Here is a 13331-nt window from a genome sequence, read left to right as displayed (position 1 = left end):
CCCGCTTCTGCCAGTGTTCCTGGTTCTCCTGGAATCGCATCCCCAGCACCGTGAACATGCCTAACCTGGCCCTGCTTCCCTGAGCTCCTCGGCTGGTTCCAGAACCCCTTGCACTGTGCCCCCTGATAATGCACCTCATTTAGGGAATCCAGCTAAACCTCCTAAATCCTCAGCCTCCTCTCTAAACCCTCCCTTTACCCTCTTGCCTTGAAAGAAACTTGACTGTCCCTGACCACCTCACTGGAAAGGCTCTCTGTCTGCTTGCTTCTTGTTGCTGCTTCTAGACAATGGCACCTCCTCCTCCCAAAAAGTCCTCAGCTTTGAAGTGCATGCTGTCACTCTCCCCCGACAGTCACAGCCATTCAAAGACCCCTGAGCCACTCTTCAACCTCCCTCATGAGTGCAGTTGCTGGCTGCCTTTCTCCAGCACGACTTCTTTCTTGAATTTCCAGGTAGCAGAGCCTCCCATTAGCCTGGCCTCCCCTGACTTCTCCTCTCAAGACCTTGTCCTCCGCCGTACTTCGCCCACCCCTCCACATCATCACAGCACAGTCCTTGTCATTACTATAAACTGCAACCTCTCTGTAATCCAGATGTCCAACACAACTCACCAGCACTGCCTGTCTCTCCGAATCACCTCTTCCAATCAACCACAGCAATTCTTCAACACACCTGGGCCTACAACCCATTGACTCTACCACCTTTCTCCCATCCTTGACCCCTCCGTGTGCTCTCATTCATGAGTATTGACTTATCTCGCTTGGATTTCTTGATACCTTGTTATAACTGTTCCTTGCATGCACCCTCCACTCCTTGAAAAACCCCAACCTGTTTAGATACAGCTTTCCCTCCACTGTGAACACGTACCCTTGCAGCTGAACATGGGAGAGCTCAGCAAGTAACTGGCGAACAAATGGATGCCTATGCAATAAATTGGAGAATATTCTAGGAGCAATATCCAGTTGCTGTCTTATTTAATCATAAGAATAAATGTATGAAGTTGGGGGAATAAAAAGAAGGAAAAATCCATAGGCCCAGTCAACTGTACAAGGGATTTCAGAGGAAGGCATTTGCTCAAGATTTCTTAGAATTTCTTTCATTCAGTGCTGGACAGCTGCCTGTCAACCACTCCCTTGTAACTCTCCCTGAAAAACTATCATCTTTTGTAAAATTTAGTTTGATAGATTGTCCCCTGAAAAAAAACCAAAACCAAAACCAGCAAACACAGTTATACAGAAACGCAGAATACTGTGTTCTCATCAAGCCCTTTGTTGCTAGGGTAACAATCTGTATTATGGAAAGTTCACATGGCGAGGTCATCGCCAAAGCTCTTCCGAAACTGCCCACAAACACTCAGGATACAGAACAGTTTCTCACGTCCAAATGAGGCTTAGCAAAGCTCATAACAACTTTTATGAAAGGAGGAAAGAGAATGATACACTTCACAGACAAATAAGGTTATATGTCAGAAAGACCATGTTTACCAGAAATGGTTTTTTGGAAGAGCAGAAAAACTTTATAATGCTTGTTTAGATATATCTGACAGGGATGCAGTATGCTAGGCCATAGATATAACACTAAACAAACAAATAAAAGTAAAACCCAACAACAAGCGCAAACGAAGGCTTCCTTGCTATAGTCCTCTCTCTCTGTACCTTCTAGCTACTCTTGGTCCAATTCATGAGGCAAAAAGACTACCCAATAGTCAAAGATACTCACTTCCAGGCTAAATAATATGGTTCACATGGAAAAATCCAAGCACCCCAATGCTGTGCAAATGGGTGTTTAGGGAGTACCCTAAACAATGACACTGAATAGGTATTCTTGGCATTTCCAAAGAAATGAAACACCAAAAAATGTATATTCAATAAAGCAATCACTTGAGATGACTCACATTCCAAGAAGGCTTTAGCATAAGGTAGTTTCACCTATTAGGTGGTCCCCAGTAGAATTCAAGACCAAGAGTTCACAGAAAACTAATGTAAACGAATATGAATAAACGACCTAAATGCTTTTTTTCTCTTAATTTTTGGAGGTTCTATTTTCCCCAGTGTTTGCCTACCTACAAATAATACCAGCTATTGTGTTTCATCAATGCTTTGAATCTTCGTTGGCAGGGGTAATTAGAGACAGAAGAAGTAGATAAATTATAATAGAATGTTTTTTATTGTTCTCTTCAACGATAACAACCTCAAGGCCATTAAGAGCTAGGGTGACTGCTGATCCAGTTTATGCCTGTTCTCTCAGATTCCAGTTGAGATCATGAGTTGCAGCCACTGTACTTGTCGCTTTGAAGGTTCACCTCCAGGTGTCTATTTCTACACATCTGCACATCTGTGTCACTGAATATGCCTGAGCAGGGGCTTGCTCGCTGTTTTTGAGTTCTGGGTCCAACATAAAAAGCAGGAAATGTTTTTTTTAACTGATTCAACAGCAATCATCCAATATCATTTATTTTACCTAGACCTCTAAACACCTTCATCACATAGCATATAACGTTTAGAACTTCTTCGCTACTCTTTTAATAAATTTAATATAAAATAAGTTGATTTTATTTAAACTCTGTCCTTGTCAGCTATTATTCAAACCCGATAAAACAAATACTGAAAAGCAGCTCACTCTTGCTAGCTTGCTCACTGTTCATGCTCTCTCTCTCTCTCTCACACACACACACACACATACACATTTAATCTCATAAAGATTCCAAATAATCGTATTTTTCCCTCTCCAGATCTGCCTAATATTGAATGAAATTCCTTCTCCTAATGTTGGTCAGCACCCACTATCTCGCTCTCTCATGCTGACACAGAGAATAAGATTATATTCTCAGTTAAAATATATGCTTAGGCAGAAGGACTAGGGGGAATCCGCAGCCAGATCCAGCGTTGTCCAAGCTCATTTCCCCCCGCTGCTTCCTCACCCACGTCCAACAAGCAGAGCCCAGGCTAGGCTGGGCTGGGCAAGAAACCCCTTTCCTGAGGGAAGCTGATGCTAATCACACTTCCCCATGTTTGTCTCCAGCATTCAGCAAACATATGGTTGACATAGTCTCCGAAACAATCTGAATCATGTAATTAGGAAGTTAAATTGCTCAGAAAAAGGCAAATGGAAAAACCACCTTTCCTCACATAGAGAAGTTTATATGTAGACTTCCTCTGATTGTCTCATATGTGCTCCAAGTTCACCAGCTGCTCTTCAAGGCTGTCTGCTCTGTGCAAGCCGGGCCTGCTATCGGGTACAGAGATCAAGTCTCTGTCAGTCTGCTGCTCTGAGGTATAAACAAGGACGGGTCTCTCGGTTAAAACCCACCGAGAGCCCCGTAACCTTTGTTGAGAATCCTTTCTTTTCTAAAGAAGATAAAGAACTATCGATAGAGAACAGGATGTGATGGTAAATACTACCCCATTACTCTTCCCGCGGGAAAACCTTCTGCTAAGCAGCTCAGGCAGCTCTGGGTTCTACTAAATGCAACCTGACAGCATGGGTTGAAAAAATGATACACCTTATGGTGAACAGTGGCTTTCTTAAAGTGGGTATTGTAGAGCACTTTTACCCTCTGTCCTATAGATTTCTGTAAAGGTTAGAATTATCTGTAATGGGCACGTACTTACTTCTTTTAAATCAGAACAACATCTGACAAGTGCAGGCAACATACATTTTTAAAACGGCAAAACTCTACATATACTCCTACACAGTAGGGAGCTCGGGATGATAGACACCCAACTCAGCACAGGACTTACTCTGGAAGGAGGAGGAGGAGGAAGCCGGAACAATGGCAAAGAGACTTTAGGTGTACCTGCAGTATTAGACCGGATTTTCTGCTTAAAGGCAAAGAGCAGACAACTATGGCAAAAAGTTAGTATCTATCTGTTAGATATGGATGACAGACAAGTTAGTGTTTGGTAATTTTCTGTACATCTGAAATATTTCACAATTCAAGGCTTAAAAGCATATTCAAATTTTTTAATTTAAAAATAGTAAGTGCAGAACTGTGAAGGCCTCCATCACTCCAGGTGTCTATGCATACCTACTGGTACAGGCGAAGTGACTGTGGGACTATGGAAAATGTTTTTTTCCCCTACAAACAACTGATAATTTTCAGATGACACTGATGACTGAAAATATATTACAGGGTGACAGACAGTAAACTCAGTAAAGGGTTTGGGTTAGAACAAAGGCTCTCCTGTATACTGATGATACTCAGAAAAATAATAGAAGATGTAATCTTACTTATAATAGCCATAAAACATGTAAAATACTTAGGATTAAATGTAACCAGTTTCTGTTATTAGAAGAAAGCCTTCAAATGCTGTACTTCAGAAGAAGGCCTCAATAACTAGGAAAGTCTGATATTGTACAAGTATCAATTCTCCCTAAATTAATATATTAATTTTAACACAATCTAAGCAAAAATACAAATGGGGTTTTCTTGCAGGGTGGAGGCAGTGTGGAGAGGACAGGGTCGAGCTGATTTTAAAATACACACACAAAAATAAACACGTAAGAACAGTCAGAAAGGCTGTGAGAAAGAGTGAGCATGAAGTAGCCTTATGGCTGAGTGCAAGCATACTGTGAAGCTCCAGAAATCCAAAGACAGGTTGGGGCGTGAGCTGACAGGTGCTTTCGCAAAGAATGCAGAACAGCATGCTTGCAGAGGGACGCCAAACACTTTTTAGGACACGACACAGGTGCCATTTCAAATCTGTGGGGAGTGCACGGGCTCATCAACAAATACTGGGACATCTGGGGAAAATGTCTGAAAAACACACAGATCTGGGTCCCAATCTCACTCTGTAAACCAAGACATTTGCCTGGACCCAGGTTCTGGGTCTGCGAGTCACAAAGAAGGGGCGGTGACAAAACAGGCCCTCCTGCTGGGCTCAGACACACCTGGGCAGCCTGGTGACCAGGGAGGTGCTTTGAAACATGCAAATGTCTTAGGGAGAGTTTCCGCCATAAGCCTCATCAGCAAACACCTTAAGTACATACTGAGGATGACCAAGAATGGGAAATAGGCTAGCTGACCCAGACAGAGCCGGGAGCATGCAAAGAATGATGGGAGTGGGGCGTGAGGGGAAGGCGAGACTGTAGAGGCCAGCTTTCTCACAGCCCACTATCATTTGTCTCACATTCCTCCTTGGCGTTGTTCTGGAACTTTCTTTTATAGCTGAAATCTCACAGCTGAAAACCCAACCAGCATCCCCAACACTTCCTTTTATAAAAGAGTTAAATTTAAAAGAAAAGGTGCTATCAAGAATTGTCCAAAACAAAACACATTTTTCTGCATATATCGCTGAGCTAGGTATGTTTTTAAACCTATTCAGTAGCTTCCTTTCCCCAGGCTCTCTATAAAACAGGTACACAGCTTCCCTATCTTGAAAAGACCTTTCCTTGCACCTGCTGGTGTCAAGACAAAGGTCTCCTCAGCCAGCAGCTACATGCCTTTTCACGGTCTCAGACCCCGTGCCTACGTGCCTGGGAAACTGCTCCCCATCACCATCGTGGCCCACGCCCCACCAACCCCAATGACTGGGGTGGGCGTCACCGCTCTCCTGGGCATCTGCACTATGACATTCGATGGTGTTGAGCCCCTGTGACCTCCTGAAATTCTATCTTCCTCTTCTAATGCCTCTGTAACATGGCTAAGTCACCCTTTTTGGGGGTCATGGTCCAAGACCCTCTCCAAGGCCCTCTGGCTTTTCTCTCAGGGATTTATTTGGGCTCTGCCAGTCTCCCAGTACGCTGATCCGAGGGGGTGAAGGGGGGTTTATCAGATCAAAGAACACTCTTCCTGCCGTCCTTCAAGACACCTATGAGAATTCTTCCTCTGCGGATGTCAACTTGTTTCTCTTTTCCATCTGCACATGTGATTTCTAAATCCCCATATTTGATCTTGTGCTTAACTGGAATAAAAATACTCTGGTTAAACATTACTGGGGTAGAGAATATTGGACTATAGTGAAACATATTTTGAGTTAAGAGATCAAAACACTTTTCACATGACTGAAGTTGATTTCAATTTCAAAGGTTTGTGTTGGAATTATACAAAAAAGTCTTTAGTGAAATAATACACGATTTTAAAGTAAGCAGTGCAGTATAGCAGTTAAGAGTACAGACTTGATTTTGAGTGTCTGTAAAAATCCCAATTCTATCAATCACTCACTTTGTGATATGAGCAAGTTACTGATCCTCTCTGGTTTCAGTTTTCTCATCTGTAAAATGGGGATAATAATACCAATCTCTTTGGGTTGTTGTGAAGGTTTATTATTGGATGCAAAGCTCCTAAACTCATGCCTGGCTCACAGCCAATAAATGTGAGCTATTAAAGTGGAAAAGCATAATTAGAGCTAAATTAATAATTTGGCCAAGTGCTCCAACCAGCAAAACAAGGCGTGATATTTATCCAGAAACTGAGTTCAAACAGCCTTTCTTGCTCAGCTCCTCAAAATAAGTCTGGAGACTAACAAACTTGACCCGTGCTTCCTATCTCATTGTCAAGGGCATAACAAATACTAGAGATGAGAATCACATTCATGGGTAAGATAAGGATCTGCTGTGACTCACTGTCACCAAAGAAGGTGGCCAGTGGCCCATAGTGGAACCACCAAGCCCCTATTCCTGTCACCATGGATCCCCAGACTCCACAACCTGGGACCTCCCCGGCTTCCCACAGGATGCCCTGAACCCCGGGTCCTGACAGGCTGCTGGCAACTTACTGAAGCTTTCCCCCTGGTGTAATGAGAACTAAAGAAGCTCTGAAGAGAAAGTAGGCACCGTCTTACATTGGTACCAAAGTTACTCCAAATTACCAGAGTCATCTCCACATTCCAGTTTAAGTTTACTTCTACTGACCTCCTTGAATGAAAGGGGAAAATACACTGAATTTACTTTTTCAGCCACAAAGTTATAGTGTCTCCTAATCAGTTGAGGGATGTTGTAGGAAAACCACTGCTACCAAAGTGAGCACGATTCACATCAACTCATTCAATAATACAAAGGTTAGGTCAGTGGTTGTCTCCTGCTCACTCGCCATCTGGCATGGACTCCTGATCCGGGCGGAAGGAAGGGGATGGAGTTAAGTACAGTTGTTCCTCAGGCCACCAATCTAGGTCTGACCCCAGGGTGCTCCACAGCCTCCAGATGAATAGCAATGGCTAAAGGTTTCAAACCGTTTTCTTAAACCATGAAATATTCTAGAAGCCGAGGGCAATAATTTAATCTTGAGAGTGAGAAGCACCATGCTGGGAATAGCACCACTCAGCAGGTATCAGTCGCTCGGCAGAGAGTGTTTGCTGTGGTAAGAGCTTTATGAGCATTAGCTCATTTAATTCTCACAGAAATGCCATGAAGAGGATGAATTATCATTCCCCATTTTACAGATGAGAATACTGAGGCTCTGAGAGGTTAAGAGTAACTTGCCCAAGATCCCACGGACAGGATTTCAGCCAGGTCCTGTCTGATCCCTCACTCTGACATGGTGCCCCTCGGTCACAGCAACTTTCAACAGTGAATGGCAACATCCACTCTTCTTACAGAACAGAGGACACAATACCATTACGTAGAGGAGTCAAGGGCATGTGAGGAGACCAGAGATGAAGAGGGGGAGGAAAAGGGAAAGGGAGCGCTCACTTCTCCCTCACCCCATCTCACCGCCTTGAATTTAGAACCCACTATCACGGTTGTCAGAAACAACCAAGTTTTATGTTGCAGCAATAAAAGAGCTTTGAGTCAGTCTTCTTGCCTTTCCTTTACCCGGGATACTCTTTAAGTTGATTTCCCGAGGAAGGCATTTACTCTGCAGGGGAGGAGAGGCAGTGTCAGGTGACTCCTTCCCGTAATGGGCAAGGCTTCAAGCTGGAGAAACGCACAGACCAGGCCGTGGCCCTTTCCACGGGGCGTGCACAGCTTTAAGCCACCGGGCGTTCAGACTACTTGGGGAAGTGCAAGTTGGAACTGAACTCCCTGAACTCCTGATACTGATCTGGTAGTATTCTACTAGAGAAAATCCTTTCTTTCAACCCGGAGGGCTCGTAATGTGTCACCGAGTTCAAGTTATGTCAATATACACAGTATTTATGGGAGGGGAAGGAGGAAGTGGAAACCTACTGGTTTAACTGTCTGCGGGAAGGAAATACTGTGAGAAGGAAAACCTTTTCCTCCCACTCGGGTGCTGGATTAGCTGAAGGTAGAGGAAAGCTCGCAAATGCAATTTGGCGCAAGCTCTCATTTCCTCCTACACCCTGCACAACCATAAACACACTCGCTGAACAAACAAAACTTGCTTGGGAATACGTGTTTACCAAAACAACACACAAAGGTGCACAGGATGCTTTTCCCAATGACACTGCGGAATGGAGAATGGTGAAAAATACTCTACAAAAATGAAGTCAAGGAATAAATAAATTGTTTAGAGACGAGGCTCTAAAGGGAATTTCGGCTTTGCTGAGACATTAAGAAAGAGTCCTTCTTTCCCCACCTCAGTGTCCTCATCTGTGCGATGGAGGTGATGCAAGGCCGCTCTGTTAACTCAATGACACACTGCACACACATGCTGAGCTCAGCGAACAGCATGCTCAATAATACAGATTCTCATCGCCACCATTACTATCGCAATTCCTTACTCATGTCACTACAGGGGCTACCCCAAACCATCACATGTGATTATAATTAGAGGTAACAAGACTAGACTGGATTTCAGCATGCTTTTGGTGGTGTGGCCAACACCCAGACCACGCCCACCCATCTGCCCCAAATGCACTGAGGGGCACCCCTGTGCTGGTGGGAGCGAAAAGGCACTGCCACGGAGACCCTCACAAGAACCCCAGCTGGAGGAGGAAGGCCGGCCAAAAGGAAGTGGGTTCGAAATCTCCAAGCACTTCTTTCTCCACCAAACCGAATACTCCCCACCCCCATTCATCCTAAAGGCAAAGTGTTAGTTCTTTTAAAGAGTTTTTCCCATTTCCCAAACTACTCATCTGTTACGTGGGGCTCTGTGGAAAGCAGGATTTCCTTGTTGTCACTGGAAATATGATCTAGTCCGCTGCCAGCCCCCCACGTTCCTGTCCATTAAGCCCCAGGGTGCCAGCCCCTTCGTGGCAGAGCCAAAGCAATCCTGGCTCTCCTGGTCCGCTTTATCACCTGCTGGCTTTCCCGGCCTCCCTTGGAACAAGCCCTGTGACCCAAGACTCCCCAGGACATAGAAGAAGTCCTCTGGGGACTGTCTGGCAAAGGTTTTCCTCTGCTGATAAAAAAGAAAAGCCACCTGAGGACAGAGCCGCTTGGCTCAGCCTCCGATTTTCACCCTAGCCTCCCGTCTCTGATCCTGCATGAAGTCCTGCCGCCTGCAGGAGCCACCTGCAACCCAGAAGCCCCATGCTCGGAGCAGCTGAAGAGTGGGAAGGAGCTGGGTTACTGGTGACCTCTGAGCCCCGGCTGACCCCCCTCAGGCTTCCTGTCTGGACAGAGAAGTGAATGCAATGCCTTCTGTGTTCGAGCCACTTCTATGTGAGATTTCTGTTACATACAGCCAAAAGCTTTCTAAGAGGTCAAAGAGTAAATTTCCTTAAGAGGAATACAATAGGGAGGGTTCCCCAAATCACCCGACTTCTTATTGTTTGTGCATGTGTGTGACAGTTCAACTTTTTACTGTTTAACCCTTCTGTATGAGTATACTTTTACTTGCAGCTCAAACCACTGGCTGACATAATAGTACAAAACAAAAGTGAGCCCCCAAAACCTCCCCTACAGAGCACAGCTTTGGAAACACAGTCCTAACAATCTGGTTGTCTTCTGTAGGTGAAACTCCAGAGGCCCCATGACAAACCAAGCTCCAGAGTTGTTTTTGCCAAAATTAATTTAAAATGTTTACTTAAAAAGGATTACATAATGGAGTAGAATGCAGAAATCACATAAAAGAACATTCAAAGAAATGTTAGCTTGGGGGTGAAATGAGAGGAGGCTGTCCACTGAGTAATGCATTCGCTGGAATTGTTTATATTTAATCATCCACACGATTGGTTTGATACAGTCAGACAGGCATGAGCAGAGGAGGACCAACGCCAGGTATGAAGGTTACCAGGGTGGAAAGCCCCGGGTACCCAGCAATGGGCAAAACTGGGGTGGGACCTCACCTCCCAGGGTGACCTTTTCTCTTCTAGCATTTCGCTGGCCGTGCGGTTTAGACCCCCTGACCTTTCATATTGCTGATCACGTGGTTCAGACCTTCTCCCGACCTTTCCTTCCCTGGTATGTTGCTAGTCCTGTGGTCGACCCCCTTGGAGAAGGAACAAGGGGGCTGGAGAATGGCCTCATACAGCTCCCATACCAGCCTTTGCACGACCACTCCCTTAAGCTTTAAGTCCCCAGGACAATGAGGCTCTGGTCCACATCAAATAGCCTCTTAAGACAAAGCTTTGGGTCTGTTGACCACAGTGACGCTTTTGGTTAAACTAGGGATAACATGTAGGCTTCAGTGGTATGACCCCCTGCCCTGGCACTGACCAATTAATAGAGACCAGGACTGTGAAAAGAGACACCTGGAAAGCTGATGAGTAGTCTACTGAGATCCTCCCCTGAGACCTGCCCTAAAATCCCCACCTTTGGAAGACAGATCAAAGCCCTTCAGACGAAGGACCCTTGTGCGCCCGCACTCTTGCATTCTCTCCGTCTTGCTGGAGCATGCCCACGCCTTCCCCCTCTTCTTCTCCCAGGTGCACTAGCTTAGCCTTTCTCCTAAGCTCCAAAGGTCCTTCTTTTGCCTCTGTAACTTGTTTCCTGAGTCCACACGGCCATGCTGGCTCACTTCTTCCATGGTTCACTTCCTCTACCCCTGCGACTGTCTACAACTGTCACTCGTATTTGAGTCTTGGTGCTGAATTCTCTTCTTAGCCTAACTCAAGAACCAAGGTCTAACACCTGGTGCCATTTGCCATTAACAGTTGATATTCAGCAGATATTTACAAATGAACTTTATGGGACAGGCATCAGGCTATGCACCGAGGATGCAAAGGTCAACAAGAGATGGACACATGGTAACACAAATGTTATGGCAAAGAAAACGCAGGGTTTTATGGGACCACAAAGCAGCCAAAATAAACCCACTCTAGAGGAATGGAGAAGAACTCCCAAGGGGTTTGACAATTAATCTAAGACCTAAACAATGAAAAGGACTTTGCCTAGAAAAGGTCTGGGGTGGAGAGGAATTAGGGGGCAGGGAGAATTCCAGGGGTGCCCAACCTTTTGGCATCTCTGGAAGAAGAGTTGTATTAAGTACACCGTGACATGTAATTACAAAAAAAATCTCAGAATGTTTTAAGTAAATTTACAATTTTGTATTGGGCCAAATTCATGGCCATCCTGGGCTGCATGCAGCCCATGGGCCACAGGATGGACAAGGTCTAAGTGGAGAAAGAAACATGTGCCAGGTCCTGGAGGCCGGAAAGGTGCTTCAGGGAGGCTTTATACCAAGTGCAAGGTAAGGCAACGGAAGGGGAGTTTGCAAGGGATGAACTGCGTAGGTCTGTCTTCTGAAAAGCGCACTCTGGCTGTGCAATGTAAAATGGATGGAGGGACGGTGGCACGAATCCAGTCAGATGTGTCTCCATGGCAGATTCAAGGTGGGGTCCCGGGGCAGTGGCTATGTGAGAGAAGCAATGTCACGGGCTGCTTAGAAGAATGGAGACTGGCTGAACAGGGAAGTGCAGTGAGGAACTGGGAGTCAAAGTCATCTTTCAGGTTCACTGTGGAGCAACCAGCTGGACAGAAGCCCTGGAGAAGGACCGTGTTTGAAGGAGAAGACTTGAATGAAGATAACCTACACCACCACCCAGTAGAGGCGTGGAAGTCACATAACTGTGATGATCCTCCTAAACTATGAAAAATGGCATCCATCAGTGTTCGAAAAATAAAGGCGTGTTCTAGAACTGGCCTAGAACATTCGTGACGAAGGGCTGGGAGAGGAGACTGGGTTGTACTGCGCCCTCCAAAAAGCATGTTGAAGCCCTCGCCCCTGGTACCTGTGCCTTTGACCATATTTGGAAACAAGGTCTTTGCAGATGTAATCAAGTTAGGATGAGATGTTCTGGAGCAGAGCGGCTCCTATGCGCAGTAACCTGTGTGCTTATATGGGGGTGAGTGGGTTTAGAGACAGGGAATCACAGGAGAGAAGAAGCTACGTGAAGGCAGAAGCAGACACTGGGGTTAGGCTGCTACAAGCCAGGGAACCCCAGGAGTGACCGGGAGCGGGAAGGGGCAAGGTGGGTTCCTCCCCAGAGCCTTCGGAGCAGGTGCAGCCTGTCAACATCTCAACTTCAGACTTCTGCCTCCAGAACTGTGAGAGGCTGCAGTGCTGTTGCTTTAAGACACCTACTGCGTGGCACTTTGCTACAGCAGCTGGGGAAAAAAACTGTTTTTATCTAAAGAATACATCGGAAGGGAAGACCTAAGCCAGATATAAGGCTGGTGTATGAAAATAGTAAGACAGCTAACTACCTTACAAAATAAGTCTTTTGAGAGTTTGAACTTATTTAGGGCTTGATTTCAGTATTCACACTGCAGAACTGGGAAGAGTAAGTAGTATTTAATACCTAAGGTTGGACACAGCACATATTCTGTACACCGTAATGGATGATTATAAATAAGTTATTACCAGGCACAGACTGTACAGTATAAGAAGTTACTGTCCATTAAGCTATGAGCACAACACGGCAACCAATTATTACTGTGTCCGGTCTGACAGATTTTCACCCTGTCACTACGATGGAGGCAGCGCTGGCTGACACTTCACCACCACTCTAGGACAGTGGCTCTCAACTGGAGGCAATCTGGCCCCCGGAGAACATACGCCAGTGTTGGAGATATTCTGGGTTGCTGCACCTGGGAGGACAGTGCTACTAGGAACCGGGAAGCTGCTAACACACCCTACGGAGCACACGGCAGCCCCACGCCAGGGCGCTGTCAGGCCTCAGGAGAGCCGAGTGGGGAACTCGGCTCCAAAAGGGCCCAACTAATCTTCGGTGAAAGCGTCAACTGCCAGAGATTTCCCTTTCTCATTCAAAACAGTCGCGAGGATCCTGTATCCTTTTGAAATGTGGTGGAAGAGACTAGTAACACAGTGACTCATGAACAGTCCAAAGCTGAAGGAAACTTTAAACTTCCTTTTTGATATTCTAAAAAAACAAAGTGAAAATTCCTGTCCTAGAAGACAGCCGTGGTCACTGACGCTCTGCAAGCACTAGCAGTAACGGGGGCTCTGCCCAGCAGAGGCGGCCACACACCCCAGACATCTGCGGCCGGCCGGCCTCGGCACAGAACAGCTGCCAGACTGGGAAGGA

General features: G+C 45.8%; 1 protein-coding gene across 1 annotated transcript in view; it reads right to left on the bottom strand.

The window, feature by feature from the left end:
- Positions 1-13331, bottom strand: part of ARHGEF26 (Rho guanine nucleotide exchange factor 26) — a 115056-nt gene that overhangs the window by 18712 nt on the left and 83013 nt on the right. The window lies entirely within an intron of this gene.

The sequence above is a fragment of the Phyllostomus discolor genome, chromosome 2, assembly GCF_004126475.2.
Source record: "Phyllostomus discolor isolate MPI-MPIP mPhyDis1 chromosome 2, mPhyDis1.pri.v3, whole genome shotgun sequence".
Taxonomy (NCBI): domain Eukaryota; kingdom Metazoa; phylum Chordata; class Mammalia; order Chiroptera; family Phyllostomidae; genus Phyllostomus; species Phyllostomus discolor.
Note: the sequence above shows the minus strand (reverse complement) of the source record. Positions and strands in the feature narration are given on the sequence as shown.